Source organism: Lissotriton vulgaris, chromosome 7 (genome assembly GCF_964263255.1).
Source record: "Lissotriton vulgaris chromosome 7, aLisVul1.2, whole genome shotgun sequence".
NCBI lineage: Eukaryota > Metazoa > Chordata > Amphibia > Caudata > Salamandridae > Lissotriton > Lissotriton vulgaris.
This window is the reverse complement of record NC_141695.1, coordinates 1,094,556,724-1,094,578,914: the sequence shown is the minus strand read 5'-3', so window position 1 is coordinate 1,094,578,914 and position 22,191 is coordinate 1,094,556,724.

Below are 22,191 nucleotides of genomic sequence, written 5' to 3'. Positions count from 1 at the left end.
TGTCGGAGGAGTTAGTGTATCTACGGCTTTGAATGTTTAAAGCATTTGGTCCCATTCCAGACAGATAAGAATCCTACGCAGCCCTTGGAATTCTTCTTGCCTAATAGTCTCACTCTCTGCAGTACCCCTTTGGATCATTTCAGTTTGCCAAGAAAGTGATGTAGGGGGAGAAGCTGACTTCCACCTCATTGTGATTAAGCATGGGCGAATTTTGCGAATCTCGCGTTCGTGAATTTTGCGGATTTGCGAACTCACAATTCGCAGAATCCGCGAATTCTCGCGAATTTGCGGATTTTTTTTTGTGTGTTCGCGCGGGTTTCTGCCAGTTCGCGAGGGTTTTGTACAATTTCGCAAACGCGAACTTACCTGTCGGGTCGCAAGTTTTGCGAACTTGTTGTTTCTACGTGTCCAGCCTGTTTGGGACACTCTTCTTCATCACTGCCACTCTCTGTCACCACTGCCACTCTCTGACTACTCATGCCACCCTCTGGCCCACCCATGCCACCCTCTGTTTCATCACAGCACCCTCTGGTTGTCCAGTCAGTGTACATTATTGTGGCAAAGCAAAGCACACCTTCCCTGCCTCAAGTGACCTGAATTAATTTGGGGCTGATTAATGTGTCACAGAATATTTTTTTAGCTGGCACCTGCTTCCTTAGTGCTTCCTGATTAGTGATCTTTTGCACTTGCTAAGTGCTTTCATTGTTGCAAAATTAGTTACAACACCTGCCCTGCCCCAACTGACAATAATGAATTAGGGGTTGATTAATGGATTTGAACTTCCAGCCTGGCTCCTGCTTGTCTCCCTTAGCTGTAATTCAGGACCTTTGTGGCATATGTGTAACTATTCTGAGGTTCAGAGCAGGGTCACATAATAGTTGCAAGTAGGCAACTGAACTCTGGAGGGGCCCCTCAGGAAGCACTACAGGAAATGGCTACTAATGATGAGCCTGAACTTTTGAACCTGGTAAGTAGTTTCAGTTTTGCTAAGATCGTATTTCTGCAATTTAGCGCTTATTCGCGGGGCGCGAAGTTGTACTGGGAAGCCGCGAACTCACGCGAACAGTGCGAGCAAACCATAAAATCCGCTGCTCGCGGATTTGCGGATTTTGCGGGAGATTCGCGAATCTCGCGGATTGCGAATTTACCGAAAATCCGCAAAATCCGCGAGCGAAACGGATTTTCCGCCCATGCTTAATTGTGATGGCACGTTTTGCTATGAGTATGGCCAGGTCGGCAAATCTATACTGGACCTTCTGTCTCTTGGGGCGCTTATGCAGGCCCAGTAGACAACTGTCCGCCGAAGACCAAATAGCCGTACCAGTAACTTCCTGCACCCTATAACTGATTGTTTGCCAGTACACCCGTAAGCGCGGGCACCCCACAACATATGGAGTAGGTCCGCGTCTGCCTCCTGACACCTAGGGCAGGAAAGCTGTGTGTTAGGGAATATGAGTTTAAGGCGGTGCAGTGTGAGGTATACCCTATGTAATATCATATACTGCATGTACTTGAATTTAGCATTACAGGATACTTTCTTAGGAAATTCTAAAATAGAGGCTCACTCTTTATCTGCCACTTCCCTCCCCAAATCCAGCGACCATTTGGCTCGGGGTGAAGCTAGCAGTATTCCTGAGTGTGCCTGAATACCCCTATATAGCCAGCGGGTAAGGTGGCGTCCCTCTCCTATTAGGTATATTGCATATACTAGTTTGTGCTTAGGGGGTTCAGTCCCATTAGGGGCCAGCAGAGTTTGACATAATGAGAAATAGTGGCATGAAGGAGAAACAATGTCGGGGGAACCCCCTGAGTATGGATACAATTATTATGATCTGCTAGTGTGCCTTTAATGAACAGTGCTCCAATTGTTGACACACCTTCCTGTACCCATGGGGATACAACTCTTTTCGAGGTTAACCCATTCGCAGTTGGTATCCCAAGCAGGGGGATATTGAGAGAGTATGGGGGGGCCCTTTGGATGTTTTGCAGGGCCTTCTTCCAGTACATTAATGCTGCCTTGAGCAAAGGAGGAACTGAGGGTGGAATCTTGGTGTGTGACAAGAGTAAAGTGTGAAGAGTGCCCTGGTTAAAATACTGGGGTGTATACTCAATTTACTGGATGTGTCGTCTGGCATCTATGTGTGACTGTTCCCAGGGCGAAGTCCAGTGTCTTTATGAGCTCCAGAAAAAGCCAACTACTAAGTCTTTACTTGCCATAAATGTCCTCCTTTGTCTGGTCAAATAGTGTCACTCTGACCCTGAACGTCCTCTCCTGGCTATTTTACTCTGCTGGGCTCACACAATCCACATTCTCCTCACTATTGGATACAGAGTAGCCATTTTGGACTATGTATATACAGTCTGGGCCTCTTTTTATTACACATTGCACCTGATTGTCACCTGCTTCCACTTAAGGGTGTTTTGCAAGTGCAAATTGCAAATCTTTAGCACACAGAAGATGCAATTCGCTGTTTGAAATCCGTTTTTAGGAAGTATTGTAAAATGACCTATTCACAATTTAAACAGTTGGGGGAGCACTTATTACAATTGTATCATATTTAGTCTTTCAAACACAGGTTCATGGTGCTTTTTCAGCCATAAATCGTGACTGGTTTGTGAATTTAAAAGCATTTATACATCATGCCCTTCGTACTTTGACTTCACATGTTAATGTGACGTGTGTTGGATATGAATGGTGCCAAAGCATCCTCTTGGCCCACCCTAGGCCGCCTTAGGATACACAGCCCTGACAACTGCTCATAAAGGTATTTAGGTAAACAGGCTAGAAAATATAATGTGTTGGATGACACAAATTCATTGCATAGTATGTAGAAGGTAAACTGCCCACACCCCTTTGTAGCTCTCCTTTGCAGAGCAGAGATGATTCCTTAGTGAATGTTTTAGATGGGCAGCGGTAGACTGTGTTTCTGAAGCAATGTGTGTGATACCTTAGCTCATTGTACACATTGGTCCTGTAAGTCGCTGAACAAGAAATATGGGTTCTTTCTCTCAGCAGGGTGGCTGATGGTAAGTCATTGAACTTTCGGCTTTACATAACAGTGCTTCCACTAAGTGGGCACCAAGCTACCCCAACCCTTTCTTAATCATTGCAAATCATGACGTGCACAGTGTAAAACAGTCTTTGCTCTAACTCGAGGTCAACAGGTAACTATAGAAGTTCACAGACCTCTGCTCTGTCATTCAGAGGAAGCCCTGAGCAGTAGCGACTCCTTGAGGGAGTGCTGCGGGATGAGGAGGGGCCGGGTGGGATGTAGCAAACTCAGGCATACGGCCGATCGGAGTTAGGTAAATAAATAAATCAATTAAACAAATTAAATTGTGCACGTTGCACCGCATTTGAGGTAGCAGCGAGATTCGATGGTCCTTGTACGCCCCTCATACTTTTTGAAAGATTCAATATTTTAATTCAAGTCATGTCAAGTAGTCTTTATTCGATCTTCCGAGGACAGATCATGACACATACAATAATAAGAGGAAAATAAATATTTGGATTGAAATGTTTCCTGGATGGCTGTGGGAGAGCAGGTGACTGCAGAGAGACGTGCTTCTTTTTCTTGGGAAGATAATCCCTGGGGAAAAGAATAGATCCAGTTTGGGTTTTTTTTTCAGCCAACATTTGAATTTTTGGCTAAACTTCAAAAGCACAGGGCAGTCAACAGCTTGAGTGCACGTAAAACTAAGATGTGGTATTTGGTTGTAAATTTAAATTTTAAATTAGGTGCAGTTTGGTTACCAGGTAAAATTCTACAACTATTTGGATGTTTGGATACCTTACAATGTAGGGTGAACAAGAAAGACAAAAGGAGAAAATTCTACACAAATCCGGTGCCTTCATTTGTGTTCTGGTTACAGATTACAATACTTGCCGGAGCCTAACTCTAACATCTTTATTGAAGGTAATCAGTGCAGACTTGCACCCTCCCTTCGTTGTGGAACTATTCCACATAGGTATTGCCCGAGAATGAGCTGCACAAGATGGGAGGGAAGGGAACCCCATTGGTGCAAATTATGATGCGTTCTTTAAGGTTTGGAGGTTGTTTTCTGGAGGGTGGTATGATGGCACTCCTGCTTTTAAAATGACGGTCATTCAACGACTGACGTTCAAATTGTGCTAGTTAGAATGGTGATTTACATGCACAGGTATTTAAAATAGTATCTTTGTCAATTCAATATTCATCCTTGTGGTAATCCCCTATTGCATGTATCTCCGAGTTGGGTTGCCCACGAATGCATGGGTTTCACTTCGAGCACTGGGCTGAAGGGAATCGGTTAAATGACATGATTAATGAATTAGATCTGACATCTACCATGGCCATGACGGACCCATATACGCGATTTGTGGTGGCCACGTTTAAGGACCATGGGAAAGGGACTTTTATCGACTTTGTGTTAATTTCATCCCTAATGCAATCATTTGTACACTCCTTTTTAATCTATGAGAGCGAATTTAGTGATCATAACCTTTTATCACTACATTTAACTGGCCCCTGGGTAACAAAAATAGGAGAAAACCGTAAACTAGGTGTACTGAGCACAACTGATGGAAAACATAGATTAAGATGGTTGCAAGTAACCCCAGACCTGTTTTTTAACAACATAAAAGCTGTATGTGCAGATGAAATAGTCCTCTGCACACAGGGGGGCACCCACCTAGCAAGGTGTTAGCGGCCTTCGAGACCATCACAGAAAAGGTTACGGAGTTGTTGTCAGCACCAGCCAAGAATCAGACAAATGTGGGCCTTAGATGGTTTGATCCGTATTGTTCAAAGACAGCAAAAAGACTGAGGGAAGTCCTAGCCATCATTCCCAGAGTGCAAGCTGACGTTATAGCGTGTCATAGGGATTATAAAGTTGCGCTAGCTAAACGTAAGGGAGCCTTAAGAGATGAGGTTTAGGATGAGCTATTGGATCCTGAAACACTCAAGAATATCTCAAAGTTCTGGAGTGTACTAAAAAAAACATTCCTTGTCCAGGAGGCCGGAGGAGGCCTTGAATGTTATATATACAAGGAGGAATGAGAGGCTCATTTTGAGCAAACTTATGCCTGCCCCTCTGAACAGAATGTTAGGCTGGTACCCGGCCTCAATGTTGCTGAAGTCAAGTTTGGGAGGGGTGAAATATTGGAAGGAATTGTATTCTTAACAGCTGCTAAAGCCCCTGGTCCCGACGGGATCCCCCCAGATCTTTTTAAGTCTGATCCCTCCTTTTGGGCACCAATACTGGAAACGATTTTTAATGCTGCGGCACAATGCGGATGCCCACAGTCATGGGTGACTTCTACTATAGTCCCCGTTTTAAAAAAAGGGGACAAAAGCAGTACGCACTGTTACAGACCCGTATCACTTATAGATTCTATGGTGAAAGTAGTGCGGAGGGTTCTTCTGCAAATGCTGACTTTGTGGGCAGAGGACAATAAGACCATGTCGGACTCCCAGAATGGGTTTTGTGGGGGGCGATCTACGACCGCCCATTGCCTTAATCTCTCCTTGATTTTAAGTACGTATACAGTGGCACATAAGGGGACTATACACCTTGCCTTCATGGACTTGTCCTCTGCTTTTGACTGTGTGAACAGGAAGAAGCTTTGTCAGTCCATGAGGGCAAAGGGGGTCGAATCTGGCATTGTAGATTTTTTAGAAGATTAACACAGGTCCCTCAGAGCATATGTCAGGTTTTCTCAGGACCTCAGTGTTTCAAAGGATTTTAACATTAAAAAGGGAGTCCGACAAGGATGTAATTTGGCTCCCTCCTTGTTTAATTTTTATATTAACGACCTAGATAGCGTTTTACGAGAGGTAGGGGCCGATTGTCCCAGAGTGGGACACTGGGGCATCCCGGTCCTACTATACGCGGAAGACGCGGTCCTCATATCCAGGACTGAAACAGGTCTACAAGCACTTTTACTTGCCTTTGAGGTTTTTATGACAGGCAGGGATTTAACAATAAATAATTCTAAATCATATATTATGCAGGTAGGACAGCCACCAAAAAAGAACTTTCAATTTAATGTGGGAGACGCTAAAATTCCCCTCACTAACACATTCTCGTATCTTGGAGTCCTCTTTGACAAAAAGTTGAATTGGGGCCCTCATGTTTTGAAAAAGAAAGGGGACGTTGCTAGGGTGAATGCAGCAATTATTAATTTTGCATCCAAACTGGGGAAAAAGCCCACTGGTGCAATGTTGCAACTATACAAGGCTAAATCAGTGGCTACCATAACATATGTAAGCGAAATATGGGGGAATATCGCGGGAGACCGACTACAAATCATGGAGAATGCCTTCCTGAAAAGCTTATTGTGTCTCCCAGGAGGCACATCAAACCTAGCTGCTCATGAGGAACTGGGGATCCAGTATGTCGTGATATCTTCTCCCTGCGCCCACTGACCTGCTGGTTAAAAACATGGTTAAACCCTGATATCCCCTTGACCCACATGATTTTAAAAGACTGCCTGTCAATGGATAACTCATCTGCAGTACCTTGGCTGAATTACATTAGGAAAGGCCTTATAAGCTTAGGGCGGGGTGAGTTATTTGATACCCCTGAATGTATTATCAAGGGGGATGTGGAGGCAATAAAAATGGCTTTCCTCCTAGAAAGAAAATTGACAGGGGAAGTCAAAGAGGTTCAGAAACAGAGTGTTAGGACACACATTATGTTAAAAACAACACCAAATAGAGAGCCTTATTTATTGGGTACCTTGTCCACGCATGAGAAATTTTTATTAACCAGGTTTCGAATGAACCAGTTTCATCATTTGCTTGTAAGGCCACAAAGTTCTGTTTTTAACAAAGAAGCAGCTCCCTGCGGCTGCGATGGAAAGTTTCCACAGGATATTCTGCATTTTATGTTTTTATGCAAATTGTATGAATTCCCCCGCAAACGCTATCTGGTGCTTTTTTTTAAAAAACGTAACTTTTATCAGATTAGGCCAGCTGTGATGTATTTACAATTATTATATAGTGATTGTATACTTTTTGTATTAAAATTTTTTAAATCAGTTGTCAACTAAAGAAAATCCTTGGACTTATAATGAACATTTTTCATTTTTTTTTAAAGCATTTCAAAAACTGTACGCTGCTATATAGATCATCAATGAATGCACTGTTATAAATTGTTGTAAACTAAGTATTGATTGTATCTTAATGTTGGCTTTTTTTTCCACAATGAATTTTATCCCGCTGTATTTGCTTGTGTAACTTTTATGGTTTGTAAATTCAAAACCGAAATAAAGTTTGATGAATTGAATTATCTTTGTCAGCAATAATGCAATTTCAATACTTGAGATTCAAATTATTATTACCGAACACAGGTGTTTTGGATTTAAGTGTTTTTGGTGCTATGGTCACTTGGGTGCCGAAATGGTCAAATCTGTAAGCCACCGGCAATGCCCAGTGCCAAATTAGTGAATGAGAAAAGACATTGTATAATACCCAGTGCTTGCAATTTATTGCAGATGCCTAAAACTCTGGGGCATATTAGCAAGAAGCTCATTAAAATTATTGCCGTAAAGCGGCGATAATGGGCTTGATAATATCCGCTATAGAATTCCAATAGAAGCCCAGGTTAGATGTCCTGCACATCTAACCTGGGCTTCTATTGGAATTCTATAGAAGCCCAGGTTAGATGTCCTGCACATCTAACCTGGGCTTCTATTGGAATTCTATAGCGCAAATTATTAAGCTCATGTTCGCCGCTTTAGCGGCAGTTTCCTGCCGCTAAAACGGCGATAATTTTAACGAGCTTCTTGCTAATATGGCCCTCTGTTTTAAACCAATGAATAATCAGGTTGTCGCTGGGGGGATAAAACACATGGAAAAGTACTTGTCTACTTCAGTAAATGCAACTGACCAATAGCAAAGTATGATTATGATGCAAAGTTATTAAAGATGTACCTTACTACAAAATGGTGGATTTATATCAGGTAGTCTATTCAATTAGTAAGTTTTAAGTTTTATAACTGTGAATGAGGGTCAGAGTTTTACCCATTGCTACTGTGTACTGAGCGGGTTAAAGGTTTAATTTGTAAATGTTTTGATGTAAGTATTGTGTTTTACTGGTTCAATTATTCTTTGTTTATAATACTTTTAAATAACTTATCCTTTTCTAAAATAAGCTTACTTACTCAGTCACCACCAAAGACCGCTTTGTTGAATCGAACCAGAGGTTTCCCTGGCTCCGGAAAACATAACATGATTGTATACTGCTGGAGCAGCATCATTTTAGTTCCATCCTTCCACGCTTGGATAGGCCATATATATATAAATATTTACATTTAGCCTTATGTACTCATTTAATGCAATAATATTAATGAGATATGGTGAACTAACTATATGGCAAGTGCCTTTAATGTTTATTTTATATATATGTGTGCATACTAACTCTTTCATTTTCAGAAATATCTTCTATAGGTTTAGATTGTAAGGTGGTGCACTAAAATGCATTTATTTCAGTGCATTCACCAGGGATTAGTGAAAATGCCTCATACATGTGTTCAATGCTTACTTTATAAATTGTAACCATTTGTCGCTTTCGTTTAATGATACAAGTATTACTTATAATGCACCATGTAGGAGTATAGTATAAGATGATTTGATTTTCATATTAAAGATTTCATTTATTGGGATATATGTAGGTTGTAGAACTAAAATGCATTCAAAGAGAAATGTTAAGTTAACATGATTGTAGGCCTTTAGCTTACAGTTGAGACATTTAGTACTAATGTGAAAGCTGTATTTGCCAGCATAATTCCTCCTCTGCTGATGCAGACCAAAGGCATTCATTAGTTAGTGAAAAGCACATTGTATTTCTGAGATAGTGAGGCGAAGAAGAACTGGAATGGCTGAACAATTTTAATGAAGAACAAAGGGAGTCTTACCAGTTGGTATTATCAAATGAAGGGAACAACCAAAGAATGCTTAGGAAGCGGAGACTGGATATGGGAGTAGTGTTCAAGGTGCCACGTTCTTTTCAGGGAACTGGAAAAAATATTATGATTATGAGGTCATGTATGTAGTAGCTGGGAGCAGATCTGTGGCATCCCTATGAAGACAATGAGTTGGAGGCAGTATTGGAGGGCCCTGTCAAGGTCCCCAAAATGCCAAGTTCTGTTTAATCCAACTGTAATTATACACAGAGCCTATCTTACCCCCGAAAAAATAAACAGATATTTCGGATGTGCTGGTGCAGTGTAGTATTTTGAAAAATGAGAAGAATCAAGTAATGAAGTTTCTATTAGATTTATTCCAAGTAGAAAAGCACGTCTGGTTAGATCCACAGCCAACAGGAAACTAACCAACAGTAAAGTATTGAACATTCAATGACAGCATGACTAGAATGTGGAACATGGCTGCATTTAAAGAATACACAAGTCTTAAAGAGATACTTACTAAAAGTTATAATCCAACACACTATATAAATAATAAACTAACATACTAAATGCAGCCTGCCCTTATAGTCAGTTGATAATGCACCCCTTCTGCACATGCTGTGGGCCTATCCCTGATTGTGCCACTATTGGGTAACCATAATGGACCGACTATCGCACTGCACGGACAATGTACTAACATTCACGTGGGAGGTATGCATTTTTGGGGATGTATAGAAGGGGTAATAAATACAAAGTCACATCTCATTTTATTGATCTCGGGTTGATATTGGCAAGCGCCTAATTGCTCGCAGTTGGAATTCTCCTCATCCCACGCACGTTGATGCCTGGCTCCGTTCATTCACTAACTGGGCTCAGGAGAGAGCACTGCCGTAAATAGAGAGAACAATCTGGGTCTGCAGAAATATCCCATTGCTACTCACTGGGACACCCTTATGACTGACCTGCACACTGAGATACTAGCAACCTCTGTGGTTCACTGCGCCCATTCTGATGGAAACGGCGTGGCACATGATGGGGATTGTGACACACCTCACGCTAATGGGATCATCACCTCTCACACCGCTACTAGCTGAAACCTGCCTCTTGCAGGAATGTAAATCAACGATGGAAGCTACAGGCATGGGCGCTTTCATTCACCTAAATGAATATACACATAATACATGTAGCATTGCGAGATGGGCCCTATCGACTGTGCAGCATGATCTAGGTAGCCATACAGGAAGTTCATGTTATGTTATAATATTTGAAGCACATACTGTTTGGATCTGTAATTCCCAATGAGTGACCCCTGGATCACTCTGATAGTGATCACTAATGGTAATTTTTCCGCGCTCCAGTGTTATATTGATGACATGTATTTAATAGTGTTGTTGGTAACTTTGCATATTCAGCTCTTAACCGGGAAAATGCCAACGTGTTAAACAAATGATGCTAATACTGTATGTATCACAACCATGCTTATATGCAATGGAAAAACTAATAAAACTGCTTTAATCAAACAAAAAAGAAGGTCATGTTTTTTGGAATGTTCATTTTGCATTTTAAATAGTGAATCCATCTTGGGTTTAGGTAGATTCCCTTCATACTTGGAGCGGTACAGACTTCTCTTAACTTCTTCGATTGTGTGGTATCAGTCTATACATGACTCCTTACTTAAAGAACTTTTACAGAGGTTCTGAATCTGACACCTTTCTTACTTCCTTGATTCCAATAGGGTTTTCCCTATCCTTAGGTTAGAGTACGATTTATTAGATGCTGCAATTCTTTTACATATATGGGGAGAAGGATCAAAATCATTTGTCTAGTCATCAAGTTCTTTCCATCATGTTTGCATTGTCGCAACTGAGATACTTATATTCTCTTTGTTCTTGGGGATTAACATTATAAGATGCGTTGCTGTTCCTCTAATAATCTTATATTTCTATAGTATGCTTTTGAGATTGATTTATATTAGTCTGGCATTGAGTTTGTAATACATCTTTGACTTCAAGTTATTGACTCAGACTTTTATTGTGTAGTCTTTATGATCACACTGTACTTGGAGATTTAAACTATTGCGAACCCCTTTTCCTCTCAGACTACTAAAAAGGCCTATTGACCAGAAATTAATTGGAAGAAACAGCCCAGAACGTTCTTAGATGGTAGGATATCGAGGACGGTTAGTACCTGAAGTAGAGAGGTTTATAAAACTGTTCATTTAGATTAGTCTAATTCTAAACGCAGTCCCTAATGCCCATGTTTTGACTTGGAGAATCGGTGTCGGTGATGTTCCAGTGGTTAAAGAGCAAGTTGTAACAGCGGAGGAGTGAGTGTCAATAGGGTTGTGTGTAGATGGCTTATGCTTACCTTGCAGTGTTTGTGGAAATTGTGTGGTGTCTCGTGGAGATTGGGTGATATGATGTGGTAATGTTTTAGATGACTGTAGCGCTTATTGTGGAGAAGTTGTTAGCCTGTCGGATGTGGCCTAAGATCAATCAATCAATCAGGGAATTGTGGAGTGTGCTACTCACCTGTGAAGGTTTAAAAGCGCTGGGGGTGGTGCAGCTCAGAGTCAGCCTAAGAGCTAGGTCTTGAGGATCTTCCTGAAAGAGTGCAGAGTGGGGGATTGTCTGATGTTGATGGGGAGATCGATCCAGGTTTTTGCCATGATGTAGGAGAAGGGTCTTTCACCCGCTCTGGCTCTGCGGATGATTGTGCAGGGCTTCGGCAAGGGCGGGGTTGGTGGAGCTGAGCTTTCTCTTGGGTATGTAGATGGAGACACTTTCATTGAGGTATTTGGGTCCGGAGTTGTGGAGGGATTTGTTGGCATGGATGATTAGCTTGAAGGTTACTCTCTTCTCAATGGGGAGCCTGTGGAGGTCTCGCAGGTGAGGGGTGATGTGTTCATGTCGTGGGATGCAGAGGGCGAGTCTGGCTGCAGTGTTCTGGATGGTCTGGATTTTGCGGAGCAGGGATCTGTTGATACCGGCATAGAGGGTGTTTCCGTAGTCAAGTCTGCTTGTTATGAGTCTTTCTGATGCATTTGAAGGTCTTGCAAAAGATGCGGAGGGTGTTGCAGCAGGCGTAGGTGATGGCGTTAATCTGTCGAGTCATGGTGAGGGTGGAGTTGAGTATGATGCCAAGGTTTTGGGCATGGTCCATGGGAGTGGGGGGGTTGCAGAGGGCAATGAGCCACCAGGTGTTGTCCCATGCTGAGGGAGTAGGCCAGAGGACGGGAACTTCTGTCTTTTCCCAGTTGAGCTCCAGACAACTGCTGCTCATCCAGGATGCGCCGTCTTTTATTCCTTCCTGGAATCTGAGTCTGGTGGTGTTGGGTTCCTTCATCAGAGAGAGGATGAGCTGGGTGTCGTCGGAGTAGGATACTATGCTGAGTCTATACTGGTTGACGATGGCAGCGAGGGGGGCCATGCAGATGTTGAAGAGCATGGGGCTGAGGGATGATCCTTGGGGTACTCCTCAGTTGATCTCTATGGGTTTGGAGAGGAAGGGCGGTAGTCTGATTCTTTGGGTTCTGCTGGTGAGGGAGGAGCAGAGCCAGTCCAGGGCAGTTCCCTGTATGCTGGCGTTGTGGAGGCTTGCAGTGAGAGTGCAGTGGGAGACGGTGCGAAGAATGCAGAGAGGTCTAGTGGGATGAGGGTCGCTGTGTGGCCTTGGTCGAGTAGGGTGCGGATGTCATCTATGGCAGCGAGGAGTGCGGTCTTGGTGCTGTGGTTCCTGTGGAATGCGGATTGGGAAAGGTTGAGAATGGAGTTCTCTTTGATGAAGTTCGTTAGTTGGATGTTGGCGATCTTCTCAGTGACCTTGGCCGTGAAAGGGAGGAGAGAGATGGGTCGGTAGTTTTTGAGGTCCGTCTGGTGGGCAGAGGGTTTCTTGAGGAGGAGCTTGACTTCAGCTAATTTCTAGTCATCAGGGAATGTACCGGATTTGAAGGTGGCATTGATGGTGCGTTGTAGCTTTGGTGCTATGGTGGTGGTGGCTCTGTGGAAGATGTGTCGTGGGCAGGGGTCCGTGGGGGCTCCTGAGTAAATGCTCTTCATGGTCGTGGCGGTGTCCCCGGTGGTGACCAGGATCCAGGAGGAGATGGTAGGGTGGCTGTTGTTGATGGAGGAAGTAGTGGTTTCAGTGTCTGGTGTTTGTTCGTTGAAGTTGTCGTAGAGGGACTTGATTTTCAGTGGAAGTAGGAGGCGAGTTGGTTGCAGAGGTCCTGGGAGGGATTGATGTCTGTGGCTTCGCTGGGGGGTTTGGTGAGCTCATGAATGATGCTGAAGGGTTCCTTTGGGTTGCTGGTGTTAGCGAGGATTTTGCTCTAGATTAAGATCCTTTTGGTGGATCTGATGAGTTGGTGGTATTCTGTCATGGCGTTCTTGTAGGTGCTCCGGTCTTCTGTGGTTTTGCAATTTCACCATCAGTTCTGGAGACGTCTGCAGGTGCGGCTGTATTTTTGGAAGTCATTGGTGAACAAGGTGGCCTTCATGGGGTGCTGTCTGTCGGGGTTGCACAGGGGCGCGAGCTTGTCTGCGCAGTTGGTGATCCATCTGTGTAGTTCCTTGGCTGCCGAGTTGGCATCAGTCGAGGTGGGGAGAGGATTGCGATTGAGGGTGGAGTTGAGGTGTTTCTCGATGACTTTGCTCTAGTTCCTCTCGGAGGGCGTGGTGTAGGTTTGTGAGCTGTGGCTTTGTTGAAAGTGAAGTGTACGCAGTGGTGGTCCACCCAGGGGGGTTGTGTGGGGTGGCTGAAGTGGATGTTGTTACCTCCTGCAAAGATGGGGTCGAGGTTGTGTCCTGCCTTGTGAGTTAGGGTGTTGATGAGCTGTTTTAGTTGGATGTTGGTGAGGTTGTTCAGGAGGGCGGAGGAGTTGGTGTCACTGAGGCTAAGGTGGAAGTTGACGTCTCCGAGCAGTATGTAGTCCATGGAGGCTATGGAGTGGGGACGATGAGGTCGGTGATGGTAGTGGTGAGCGTGTTTCAAGGTCCGGGAGGTCTGTAGGCGAGGGTGCTGCATAGGGTCATTCTGGGGGTGGTCTGGATCTGGAAATGGAGGTGTTCCATGGAGACAAGGATTCGTTCGTGCTGGAGGGGGTGAGCCTGAGAGAGTTGTTGTGTGCGATGAGGAGACCTCCTCCAGGGTGGTTGGATTGGTCCTTCCTCTGGATCTTGTATCTGTCGGGGATGGTGGTAGCGATGTCGGGGGCAGAGGTGGGGTTAGTCCAGGTTTCCGTGAAGAAGACGACGCCTGGTGAGAGGATGTCAAGGAGGTCCAAACTTTGTACTGCATGTATGTGCAGGTAGCACACTTTGAGGAGGATGCATCTCAGGGCTTCAGTGTGCTGGCATCCGGTGGGAGAGTGTTGGCCGTGGGGGTTTGTCAGCAGTGTCAGAGGATGATATTAAAAAGTGTAGAAGACACTGTATTGGAATTGATACTGAGGTTTTGTGGGGTTTGTCGTGAGTCATCATCGGCAGCCCAGTTGAGATAGGGATGTTTACCGTTTGGCTGAAAGTGAAGTATGATTAATGTGGTGGACCTTTTACACAGAGGAAAGCCGCAATGATCAGGGTGATTCCCCACAGAACGAGGTTTCATTTGAATGTGTGTTTGTGTTATTTCATATGATTGATTTATGTTGATCCTGTAGTAAAACAGACAATTGTTTGTTTCTATTGCATTGTAATTAGTTGCAAGCATATTGCTGAAGACAGTGCCTGCATGAAAATTGTAAAGGAGGGTGAGCTGCTGCAAGGAGTGAGATTGTTGTCATAGCGTGCTGAGGTGGTGTAGGTCATTGGTGTAAAGCACCACTGCTATTGGCTGTCTATGTTACGAAGTGCCATGCTGGTATTGGTGATTTGGAACGAGACTTTTGAGTTAATATTGATTTTGTGTTGAAATGAATCAATGAAAATGAAATGTTTTAAAGTTGTACGAGCTTTGTTTAGAGAAGATGTTCGGATACCTCTTGGAGGGGGGAAGAAGCCCCGCCTGAAGATGCTGCAGGTCACTATATAGTGATAAATGTATTTGGCTCGAGCAATGGTACAAGATCAATGAGAAAGAAGGTGCATTAATGTTTCCACGTTATGGCAAATTTAATTTGAGAATCATTGAAAATCTGAGGAGAATTTCATATGAAAAAAAACCACAACTTAGACCAACACAATTCAAATCACTTAACACTTGAGAGCAGGTGGCTCACGCCAGAGAAAAAAAGAGATATCAGGGTCATGTGAAAAGGGCAGTGCATACTTATGCAGCTGCGCGGTGAGATGCACTGAAAAAAAGGTGGTCACCTGATATAATAGAAGGAGCAAAATTATACAGATTATTGCAAAGCGGAAAAAGAGACGGAAAAGAAAATCAGCTATAAAAATAGAGAATTCAGATGGAAAGATGGAAATAGTGATATTGATATTAGTGACAGTGTTCTAGATGTATTAATGTATGAGCAACCATCTCTGTATAATGAGATTCGAACAGAGGGGGATGGGACCGAGGCTGCAGGGGGGAAACTTGGATTGCCCACTGCACCAGTAAATGTGAGCCCCAATATGATAGGGATTTGTACTGTGAATAAGGACCAGAGCGCGCTGGGCCCTATTACAGTAAAACTAAATATGATAAGAGGAAATTCAGGGACTTGTGTTCCTGGGGCCTCCACTGCTTGTTCAGTTCCAGATGCACTTACAGTTCCTATTCCTATTGGATACAATTATAAAGATTTAGATAAAAGCAGCACCAAATGTTTGGACCGCTGAGGATTGTACCTTAAGACCTTGGTGTGTGGTTTCAAGGCATTGCCTTGTGAGTCTTTCCTGTCATCCGACGTAGGCTCTGATGAGGCTATGTGGCGAGACTTTGCAGGGCTTTGCATCACTTGCGTTAGTCCTGATGAGCTGTGCTGTGAGCTTTTGTGTTGCAGCGCTCGGAGTTGGTTCTGATGAAGTTGGCAGCCCTGCGGTGAGGCTTTGAAGGGCTTTGCGTTGCTCGACATTGATTTTGATGAGGCTGACAGCTGTAGGGCATGGCTTTGTGGGGCTTTTCATGGCTCTGCTACGATTCTGATGAAGTATGCAACTGTGTGGCAAAGTATTGCATAGCTTTGCATTGTTTTCATGCTGGATTTGCTGGAAACTGTAGTTAGGCCAGAAGAAACTCTCTCTGATGCCAGCCAAGAGCCCAGGACCTGGGAGAACACCCCTCTGGTGATCAGGAACTCACTCCAGCAGAGGCCAGCAGGGCCCAGGCAGGTCCAGTTGCAGGTCCAGGTAGGCCAAGCCCAGTAGGTCAACTCTGGAGCTTGTTGAGTCCTTGTAGCTCAGAACAGGTTAGTCAGAAGATCAATGAAGTCACTCAGGTAGCCTGGGTTGAAGAGAGCAGGCTCAGTTTTCCTTCATCGACAGTAGGGCAGGCTTATGGCAGCAGGGAAGTCCTTCTTCTGAGGTGTCCACAGGACAAGGAGTGGACTGAAAAGTGGGTCTGAGAGTCTCCTTTTTATAACTGGTGCCCACTGTGAAGCGGGAGAAACTTTTTGAGTCTTTCCCCTATTGAAGTGTCTGAAATTTCCTGCCTCCATGTCCTGGTCCTAGTCTCTCTGTAGGCACAATATGCTGGTGTGATGTCCTTTGTGTATGAGCTGAAGCAGCGCCTCTGAAGTGCAAGTGTGATGGGTGACAGCTCTACCCTTCTAATCAAGGCAGGATGGCCAATCCTGGCAAAATGTTTGGGGGTGATCGTTTAGGGTGGGCCAAGTCCAACAGCATTCTACTTTCACACTTTCCTGGAAGCATCTGACTGGGTAGCTCTGGAAAAGCACCTTCAGAGATCCCTTGTTGGCATCACTTCTTTACAGGAAATTTGCCTCAAACGTGGTGGGCTGCAATCGGATAATGGCCATTGTGACTAAAGTATGGGAGACCAGCCAAAAGTGCTTGACTTTGATTAGCGACATCCATGATACCACAGCCCTAAGGAATAACTCAGAAATTAGGATTGACCACTTGCCTCTGGATTTAATGACCCCAGAAAGGAATACTTACAGTGGGATAGGTCATATTCGAGGGAGTCGTTAAATCTGTTCTGACTACAGATCAAATTCCACCTCGAAAATGCACAATACCTCCAATATCAAAAACTGAAACATATTTTTACTTCAGAACCTGGGTGGGTGAACAACTGAATTGCGCCACTCCACGGTCCATGACTACTTAGCAAAATGGGGGACGTATATGAAACTGATTTCAGGTCCCTACGAATCCATGGCAGATATTCTATACCCAAACCCACCCAGAAACACTTATTTTGATATTGGAAACCTGATCTTCTGGAACCTATTGATGATATAGCCTGGCAGGTCATATCCACACAGGACAGGTGCCTAAGAGAGGCGAGATTGAAGTTCAGCTTTTTCAAAATCTAACATGACTGGCACTGGTCTGCATATAATTTAAACTAACCCCAAATGTTCAATGCTGGAGATATGGTCATGCCAATAGAGGCACAGACAATATACTTTGGCCATGTCTGGCAATACAACTGTACCGGAACTCACTTTGGCATCCAATGTAAAATACCATGGACCTTCACATTCAACGTTCTGTTGAGATGGCACTACTGCATGATACACATGAAATGCATAGACTCTCCACCCATAAAGAACGGTGGCTGGACACATCACTCCCAGTGGCCACATTATGCATACTACGACATTGGAAACAACAGCCTCTGATACTGTGGGAAATGAATATGGCAGATATAGCATCCCATACACATGTGATCTATAAACTGCTGTAGTGTAGTTCCTATATTCCCAATAGGCTCTGCACATTGGAATAACATAAACAGCAGTTAAGACGTAGGGCTGAGGTCGACTAGGTCTCTACTGAATATGTTAGACTTAATTAGGTATGCCAGCTAGCTCAGAGGTCACTAGAAACTTTCTCGAAGGAACAGGGAGGAGTTAACTTTCCTGATTAGACAAGAAGGTATTAGCTTCTGACAACCGCATAAACATGACAAATTTGCTCCCTCCAGAATAAGGAGTATATCTCCAGATTTGTGTGAAAATAATAGATAACTATTTCACTCAGTCAATCGTGCATACTTAGTTTCACCAGAGTGCAGAGAAATAGAGAGACGGGCGTTTTCAATAAAAGGTGTTATTTATTGAGCAGTCTTCTTTCTCATGCAAGAGAAGTGAATTGCCACAAGTGCAATACTTGTCATAAAGTAAAGTGCGTACAGTAAAAGGAGTATTATGAAATAATACTGGAAAAGCATTGATATGGTTTCTGAGCCATATGATACTTAAAACGGATAAAATATATACAATTACATACAATGATAAAAGTTGACTAAACGTACTCAACTGGTGCTTCTAAAATACGCCTACCCCAGCGTACCTAACCTAAGCCTAGTACGTGGGAAGGAGTAAGGGAGTTGCAGTTTAAGTTAAGTTAGCTTTGCCAAGAATCTGAATCAAGAATTCTCTAAGGATCTAATCAGCTCCGTACCTTGGTTTTAGAATGAAGGAGGTCTTGTATCACTTCTCAGGACTCGATCTCCCAGTAACCTGCAAGGGTGACTGGAAACACTGGAGCCGGATTTTCTCGGCAGGAGAAAAGACAGCGTCTTTCTCAGTGCGTCAAATGGGAGGGACGGCTTCCTTCGGCACTCGCATCAGCTGGGCTTTGGGTAAGTAGATAGCCGCTCTGCTCCAAACCACTGTGTGTTGCTTAAGGCAAATGCTGGTATATTTATACCTGGAAGGTGACGTGTTTGACGTAAGGTTGGACATAAGACGTCAATAAGAACCGTCACTGGGAACTGGCAGTTCTTTCAAACTCGCAGGAGTTCTAGGACAAATCAAAACAAAAGTATGTGGAATTCCCAGGTTGCTGGAGGTTTGGTTTGTTTAAAGAACTCGTTGTACTTTCTAGGAGTCTAAGGAAGTAGCCTTGCCGTATTTGGACTGCATTGGCTATTACTAAATATGGATATGATTCTTATGCTTTTATAAGGATATGATTTGTTATAACCACATAAGGACATAAATCGGGGATATTTAATTAGGGTCCTAGATATGTTCACAACACTGAATTATCAACATCAAAAAAATTAGAAGACATGGGGGGGCGTGGTTTGGACGCCGGAGAAGAGGGCGGCGTAAGGTCTTACCTCCTCCCATGGTGCCATTTTCCTTTCACAATTTGACGTGTAACCCCGAAGTGAAGTTGATGCTGACATCGAATCTCGTAAGCGGAATGTAAGGTCTGCCTTCGGTCCGCTTTTAGAGGTGCTCCGGTGCGTCTCGAGATTGCGAGAGGCTCAGGGAATATCTCAAAAGCTCACTGAGCTCCTGTCGCTCACGACGGAATCCACACGCCAGACGGGGGAATAACAGAGGAATTGCTGCGGCTTTGCAGTACTGAGGTGACCGGAAGCACCAGATCACCAAAACAGTAAGTGGAAGATCGGTTTCCGACCATCCGATCACCCGATCACCTGCTCTAACGGCTCCTTGGTCGTAGCGTGAGCCCAAGCGAAAATGGCAGGCGCACTCTGCCCTAACGGAGGTTCCCGCTGCAGTTTGCTGGCACCACATACAGTGTTTAATGGCACCATGAAACTGTAACTCAGCATACTAAGCAACGCCTGGCTTATTTCACAACTGAGGCATTTTGTGAGGATCAGATTGCCAAGGCGGCGTGAGTATGCGGTGAATACAAAATGGAGGGTGCATTCGGCGCTTAGCGGTGGTCCTGGATGCAGTGCTTACTGACACCATACTTGTTCCACACAAGTATAAAGCAAGGATTCAAGCATATAACAGTCTACGGTTGCACCTAAATGCTTTATTTCATAGCGGTGGCGTACTCCTTGCTTAGGTACTGAAATGCTCTGGTACTATGATGCTGGCCCTCTAATGCTCTAAAGCCTCCCTAAGTACAGCAATGATAACGATTATGTCGATGGTCAGCAACAGGGACCTAACAATCTGAGCAGCAGGTGGTCTCCACTATAAGCTCAATCCTGTGCTACACTGCTACAAAATACTACATGTGCCAATTGTGGGGCCACAAATAGAACTTAGTGCTGGATCATAACTGAGGAGTAGCACATTGGCATGTATGTGAGCTGTGTTGTTGGAGATTACTCAAGGGGCAATTGTCAAGTATCTGTCAGCTGCAGGCTGTTCTGTGCAAGTCATCGATTTCCACTATGTACAGTGGTTGATGTTCTCTGCCTGAGAAGTTTTTTCCTGTAACATCTTCTTTCATGTTGCCTGACCTTAAAATGGCTGCCACCTAAGTTGCATATCTCTAACACTAGTCTTGCCCTGACCTTAAGATGGCCACATGGAGGGAAGATGTTGTAAATAAAAGGTTAAGTAGTCCACGTAGTTTCTTGAAGCTCCTTTATTCATGTAAGATGGAAAGTCAAGTATAAGAAGGAGAAACCCCACCAGGAGCAGTCTCCTGCCACTCAGCCCTCATCCAACTGCCAGACATCCACACAGAACATTCCAGCAGGCTCTTACATCATACATTTTATGCTGAGCAGCAGGAATAAGTATAACACATCTCCCTTCTTTAATTTGAAGAACAATATGTAGGAATAGAAATTGCAGAGAATAAGCCAGATCACAAGTCAGATCACGCAATTTCAAAATAAATGTAAAATCAGATAAGATCAGCAATTTAGCATTCACTCAAACAAACCACGCAAACCAGCAAATAACATTCACACCATCTTCTCTCTTCCTTAAACAAAACATTACTCCCACAACAAAATAACCAACACACTATCATGCCAACGCATCACATACTCAACCCTAGAAACCAAACAAACCGACTGGCCAGGTCAGTAGGAGGCAAAAGGGTCCCAACTCACGGCCTGACAATACAAAACTTACATATGTGACATCCTTCACATCACTTAGGTCAAATGGAAAGTCTGGTAAACATCCAGAAATGGAGCACTAAGCTCCCTCAAACTCCATGTAATAGGATACATAAGATCCTATGGTCAACACTGGGACATTTAGGTCCCAAAACCACTAACATCTCGAATATGGAGCAAACTCCATGTAATAGGATACACAAGTTCCTATGATCAACAATGGGACATTTAGGTCCCAAAACCACAAAAATCTCGAATATGGAGCAAACTCCATGTAATAGGATACACAAGTTCTTATGATCAACACTGAGACATTTAGATCCCAAAAACCTCTTAAATCACAAACATGGGGCAAATTCCATGTAGTAGGATACACATGTTCCTTGCAAAAACATCACCACCACACAAACTCACCACCCTAGGGCACTCACCACCCTAAAGTAAACAGCACTGGGAACTAGAAATCTCTGTCCTTAATCTGCCGATATCTGTATCAATCCATAGAAGTCCATAGAATCCATCGACATGCCTGCTGAGAAAAACACCCTCCATTGGTAGCATCATCTTCTCCACATCGACTTGCAGGGTATCAAAAGATTCATTGCCAGACATCTGCTAAAAGTACATTACTATCAGCCACGAAGTTCCGATTAACACCACAAGACTGGTAGTGACTCGGCATGTTTGTCTCCATGGTGATTTGCTAAACGAAGCCCCTGACATATCTTCTATACATCTCACGTGAATCTTAAGATGGAGGCACGCATCTGACGCAGCACCGGGTGGCTCACGGCACACCTGTGCTTGAAGAAACATTAGAGAATTGCAGCAGTAGATCACCGACGTCAGAAAGCCCTTCACGCGGGAGGCAGCAGGTAAGATTAAAGGGTATTTATGACAGTTAAACTGTCACCTCTTGCGCAGTAAAAATTAAATGATAAAAATGGGAACAGGCTCTCTGCATATCTTGACTTTCATACAGAGAGTCCGATAATATCAACTGTGCGCTGCTCCTCTTAATCCTACGTGCAGCTCTCCTTGAATCCGATTTCCTCAGAGGTCACATAAAAGGTTCATGAGGGTAATAAACTGTCTGTTCACAATGACACATCCAACTCCGTGAAAGCAGGCAACTAATCCTTGTTCCATACATCCATAGTTTCCTCTCTTTTTAAATTTTTTTTGTTAGAGACCGGGAACAGCTGTCATCATCAATCTGGTTAAAGTCACATTACACAGGGACACCATGGGGCTCTGGGGCTAGTCGCATGTAACACCAGAGGGTTGCTCTCAGTAACAGCTAGCAGCTCCACTCCTCATCACAGCACCAGTTTAAATATGAGCAGGCAGCAGAACATGGCACACTTCTCTGCTTATAACGCCAG